Below are 6,049 nucleotides of genomic sequence, written 5' to 3' on the forward strand. Positions count from 1 at the left end.
AGTTCACAAATTCCTGAAGAACATTGGCTTTTATCTAACCATCAGAAATTCTTCTATAGTCCTGCTTGAACTGAGCCAAGACTGTCATTTCTGGGCATATGCAATTCTAGAGACCCAGAAGTTATCATCTCTACTTTATTGATGGCAAAAGGACAGCATATTTCTCACCCACCTAGAAAATGCTGTTGGATCCTAATTTCAACCCACTCCTTCCTTCTGCAGTTACAACTTCAAATCCTGATTGCTGTTTTCTACTTCACTGTGAGATCAGGACAGAAAATTTCATATCAACAATCCTGAATGACTCTGTATGGAATGGTATCCATGAATAGTAAGTCAGGCATGAGAGGATTCATCCTTGACAGAGATAAAAATACTTCTTTCTTCTGGTCACTGATTGATCTTTAATTTCAGTCCTCTGGCCACTATTTTAAATGTACTCTGAAAGACCCAGAATATAAGGCACTATAACAGACTCTGTGAAGTCTATGATAGGCAGAATCTACCTACAATGAGCACTGCTAATCTTGCTCAGTGTCTCTTCTTCATGCAAGGGCAGACAAAAGACAAATTTCTAACTTACCTGTCTCTGAAAAAGCCAGGCTTGACTTGTGATTTATTTTCATATTATTTTATTTTATTGACAAAGGCATGGTGGAACATCCTGCCTCTTCTGCCTCTGAATCTGACTCTGGAAAGCTCTGGATTTCATCTTTGACCAAATGTGATTCCCAGCACCAAGCTGCTACCTCATTCACTGACAGAAATGGGATGATTTATTTACAAATACTATGGGAAATACATTTTGTTCCCTCAGAACCATAGATATTAAATGGGAAGATTCAGGCACTTAGTTTTAGCTAAAGATCAGAGAGCTTAGTAGTTCAGTTTGGGTTGTAAATTGTTATAACAGGGCAATAAGGAATCAAATCCTTAAAAAGGTAGTAAAGAAATGAAATATACTTTTGATTACTTAAAAAAATGTACTTGCTGAGGGGGGCTGGTGGAAGCACAAGGGAGGAGGGGTGGGAGAGGGAGCTGGGATTGACATGGGAAGCATTCATGTTTCTAATTCAAATAAAAACATATATTGAGGGAAAAAACAAAAAAATGTGCTAGCTTTCTAAGTGAACAAATGAATTGTACTTTATATCACATGAATATGTTGGCCACAAATACATCTCAAAACACATTTAAATTTTATATTTGAGTTTTAAAATATGTACACATTTGATGATGTTTTTCATTGTATACACTTTTGAAAGTTTCAATTTGAAAATGCTCATGCAGAAAATAAAAAGAAAACAAGCAAAATCTCAATATGCTCAACACTCAATAAATCAGATGACAACCAGTCTGGTAGGAACCAAACACTTCTCTTGACAAAGCTAAAAGGGCCTTTCTCAGAGGCTGTGACTTCCACAGCTCTCCATGTCTTGTTGAACACAAAACTCCTCCATCTCCACCACTTCAAGGCACAGGCCCGAATCTCGAATTCTGGAGGCTGTGTGTGTGGGGGGGGGACACGGACATGCCAGAGGATGCCGATGACATCTGCATGGAGAAGAGAGGTGTGCAGTTGACTCTTCCTGTAACTCACTGCCCTGCATCCAGATTCAAACCACTCTTAAAAAACTAATGTAGTGATAGAATCCTGGTCATCCTTATTTTTACATTTCCTGGCATTTGTCACTTTAAACTAGATCCTTAACAGTGTTAAAGCAGGTTGTGTTGTCTTCTTCCCTTTGGGGCAAGAGCAAGGGAGAAGCAGACTATTATTTTGAAGTGAACCATCTAGTTAACCTTGGGGCCCTCCCCGGAGTGGACATCCATTCCAATAAGCATTCCACTCCTGCTGACAACTTTGCTTCAAGACTCAATTTGGAAAAGTTCTTTTAAAAGCCCAGCGTCGGTCTGGCCCTTTTCGTTGGGTTTCTGTGGAAATTTTTTTAGTAACCATTTTGGGCTGAGGGAGTTCCCAGACAATTGTAAACTGGAAGCCCTGCAGGAGGAGGGGAGGGCTGCTTCTGCTGCTAATTAAAACAAAGCCTGCTTGTGTTAGCCGGGCCGGCCTGCTGCAGAGGGCTCACAATGCAGGGCCCTCCCAGGCACCAACTCTTAAGTCTGCAGGGACTTACATTTCTAAATACAACTAAAGTAAGACTCCTTTGTGGATTCGACTCTTCTTGCCAAACTGGAAGAAGGTGAAGCTGCCTAATGTTTGCTTTTGAATGTGGTGTGCCCAGCCGCAGGGCAATGCTGTCCTCACCAAAGGCAGGGCAGCCTGGGGTCGCTTCCCAGGACCAGTGAGCTGCTGGAGCTCTTGCAGAAGGATGCCTGGCTCAACTGGAATTTGCTGTCACTCGGGACCCTGAGGTTTAAGCAGAGATGGCCTCGTCTTTCTTCTCAACAGTGAACAAGTTTCAAATCAGGAAACGTGGCCACAGTGAACTCCCCTGCACTGTAGAGGAGCAAACTAAAGTCCCTTGTCCAGAAAGAAAAAGAACAAACATGCCTGTAGTTTGTCTTCTAGATTTCAGAGGTGTCTAATGTTACATGGATCACATGGACTTTATTTCAAGCTTGGTCTTCGGTGTAGTATTCCCTTTATGGCATTAGTGGCTGTTCTGTTTTCTTGCTGTTCATGTCCACGATTATTTTATAAGCTCTTTGGCAACTTGGCATGATTTGACGTAGCCTGTAAAAATGTAGGTTTGTACCTGACAATACAGTCAGTCCAATGGGAAAACTGCATGGGGAAGGGACCAGTGAGACATAAAACTGGAAATGAAGAACCTTGGGCAAGACAGTAAACTTTCAACTTTCTGGATATTTTTCAGTGTGATTATCTACCAAGCCGAATGCCAAGTTTGATTTCAAAGTTTTATGGGGCTAAACTAATGCTTGGCTAAGGTCTTTCTTTCCTTCTCTACCTCTGCCTCCTCCCCTCCACCCCCCCGGACTCCCTCTCACTCTCTCACTACCTCTCAGGGAAGGCTTGAATGACCAGGACGAGGTGTAGCATCTTTTTCCAATTAAAAGAATAAAAATTTAAAATGTCTCCCTCTAGGCCTGGTCCTGAGCCAGGTGGGTGAACAGTGGGTATGGTTGCTGAGAAAGCAGGGAGGTGAAAACCCTGCCCTACTCAAAGTTACTTTATATTTTAGAGGGCTCCTCCTCCTTGCCCCATAAAGATACACTGTGCTGTCTCTTTGTTTCTTCTGCATTGTGAAAATCCATTCCCCTCCAGAGGCTGTTAGTTCCTGAGGACCCTGCACTTAACTTCTCTTTCCTCCTTGTATCTCTGATTTGTGTTCAACCCCACAGGGGTAAATATTTGACATCCAGCCATTCCCAGGGGTGGCAGACCATTGCACTAAACACAGAGTGGTTTCACTGCACCAAGAGGTGAAGTCAGGCTCCAGGGGATGAACAGACAGCCATAAATAACCACTCAGAAATGGTCTAAGGGATATGCCCCGTACAGAACAGAAACCCTGGCTCGGTATAATCTGTTTTGTTTACTTGCATAAAAGTTTTCTTTGTCTGCACCCATCATAAAAAGCACCTTCAGCCAAAGGAACAGTTAAAACAAAGCAAAAGCAAGCAGGGGAAAGCCCCACCCAGAGTCACATGAACCAGTACTCTGTGAAAGCCAGGGGAAAACAAACTTGCCTGGCATTCCCTACCTTCAGAGAGTGCTGCACTGAGGCCTCCACCAAAGGGGAATTCAGGCCTGCTTGAATATTCATGTGCTCCGACTGGCGGCATACTCCTGGTACTAAAAGCACTGTCAACACCCGACTTCTAGAAACAAGAAACAAGGCCCACAGTTGTCAGTACGAGATCTACCACAAACTTCGCATTATGCCAAGCTGTAATCCACCCAGCAGTGCGCTGAGAGAGCTTGACTTACTGGCTTCTTGATCAGTTCTCTCTCTCTCTCTCTCTCTCTCTCTCTCTCTCTCTCTCTCTCTCTCTCTCTCTCTCTCTCCAATTACATTATAAATTCTTAAAAACAAGAGCCTTGTTAATCTTCATATTTTCTAGGCAACAGCAATTCAAGTGTAAAGAAAGAATTTCTCCTTTCTGAATGTTGGAATGGCCTCCTTAAGACTGAGTTAAGGGGAGGAACATCCCCTTGGGAGGACAGTTGGGTTCCCTACAGTGTGAAACCATTCTCAGCATGATTAAGGTGGGGCCTGTCCCACGAATGGCCCTAACAGGAAGAGTCAGTGAGATCAGGTAGACGACTTCCACACACACACACACACACACACACACACACACGCACGCACACACTCACACGCACGCACGCACGCACGCACACACACACACACATACACATACACACACACACACACGCACGCACGCACGCACGCACACACACACGCACGCACGCACACACACACACACGCACGCACGCACACACACACACACACGCACGCACGCACGCACGCACACACACACACACTGCTTTGTAGCCACTATTACCTAGATCAGCAGGTACCTTAAAGCCCTTAGGAAACTTACATAGGATGCTTTGGTCTTGTGTTAGGAGTGGTACAGGAGTCAGGAATATTCATCTATCCAGTGCTAAAGGGAGACTCCTTCCATCCACTGGTCATTTTGATAGAAACAGCAGGCACAGAAATAAAACAGCAAGAACTTATTAAAACCTAGAATAATACTGAATCATTTAAAACGGATATTACTTTTACTTAAAATTAGTATTCCTATAATAATTCAACTATAACAAGTTGAAAATCTGTTCCATAAAATTAAGGGGAAATATAGATCCATGTAGAGGAGATAATTTTCCTATCTATATAATGTTACTCAAACACATATGCCCAGGTGTGAAAAAAATCTTGTTAACCTTCTTGTTTTCCAAGCATAAACTATTAAGGAACATGTTGTAATAGTTAGGAAAGATTCCTCTGGAAGGCCCATGTTTTAAAGATTTGTTTCCCAAGTGATGGTGCTATTTTGGAATGTTCTGGAAATTTTAGAAAGAAACTGGAGCAAGTGGTCCTTGGGAATATGTCCTTGAGGTCTGTATCTTGCATCTTGAATAATATCCATCTCTCTCTGTTTCACTTCCCCCCTCCCTCTCTCTGTCTCTCTCTCACTGTGTGTGTGTGTGTGTGTGTGTGTGTGTGTATACCTTCCTTCCTTCCTGTCAATTACCATCACATTTTGCCCCTCCATATACCAAGAATCAGCAGAGCCAAGAACTATAGGCTGAAGACTCTGATTGTGAGTCAAAATGAATCTCTTCCAAAAATTATTGTGCTCAAGTATTTCTGTCACAAAGAAACTTACCAAGCACAGGAAGCCAATGAGGATGTTCACCCTCATTAGAATCACACATCTTGCCAGGAGGGCATGGCAGGCAGCTTTAATCCCAGTACTGCCAAGGCAGTTGTGCTAGTGGTCACACCCCCTTTGGGCGTGGCTTCAGGTGCAGCTGTCACTGGAAGGTAGAGAAGCACTGATGTCTTGCTCTCTGGTGTCATGGATCTCATTAGCATCATCTCATTGGCATCAGGAGGGCAGAGACTGTATCTTCTGGAGCAGGAGCGCAGTGACCGTTCTTTACTGTTATCAGTGCAATTTGTTCCCCAATAAAACACCCATTTCCTCATTAATACCCTGCCTTCACAGGGGGATCTCTGTAAGTTCAAGGCCAGCCTAATCTACAAAGTGAGTTCCAGGACATACTTCCAAGCTACCCAGAGAAACCCTGACTAAAAAACAACAGCAACAAAAACCACAAATTTCTTATCCAGGCCTAGAGTCTTTACTCTAGAATCTAAAGCAGGAAGATTATCTGAAGTTTGAGACCAGTTTGGGCAACATTGGAAAATCCTACCTCAAAAGAAAAAAAAAGGACAAAACTCCTTAAAGACTTGATCATGATACTGGCAAATTGGACAAGCCACAGATTAGATAATTTTAAAGCACACATATTACCAAAACTTTTACCCACTATTGCAACTAAGTAATACACAAAAAATTAGTTTAAAAGTGAGCAAATAATTGTAAG

The 6,049-nt window shown here is 42.9% G+C and overlaps 1 long non-coding RNA gene across 1 annotated transcript; it reads right to left on the reverse strand.

Annotated features, from left to right (window-relative positions):
- Window positions 1-1,566: 1,566 nt before the first annotated feature.
- LOC121144112 lies at window positions 1,567-5,563 on the reverse strand. The gene is made up of 4 exons (XR_005881431.1): window positions 5,326-5,563; window positions 4,534-4,620; window positions 3,690-3,807; window positions 1,567-2,698 (listed from the first exon to the last, which is right to left on the reverse strand). It is a non-coding gene; the product is annotated as an uncharacterized LOC121144112 (long non-coding RNA).
- Between the last annotated feature and the right edge of the window lie 486 nt (window positions 5,564-6,049).

The sequence above is a fragment of the Mesocricetus auratus genome, unplaced genomic scaffold, assembly GCF_017639785.1.
Source record: "Mesocricetus auratus isolate SY011 unplaced genomic scaffold, BCM_Maur_2.0 Super-Scaffold_100014, whole genome shotgun sequence".
Lineage (NCBI taxonomy): Eukaryota > Metazoa > Chordata > Mammalia > Rodentia > Cricetidae > Mesocricetus > Mesocricetus auratus.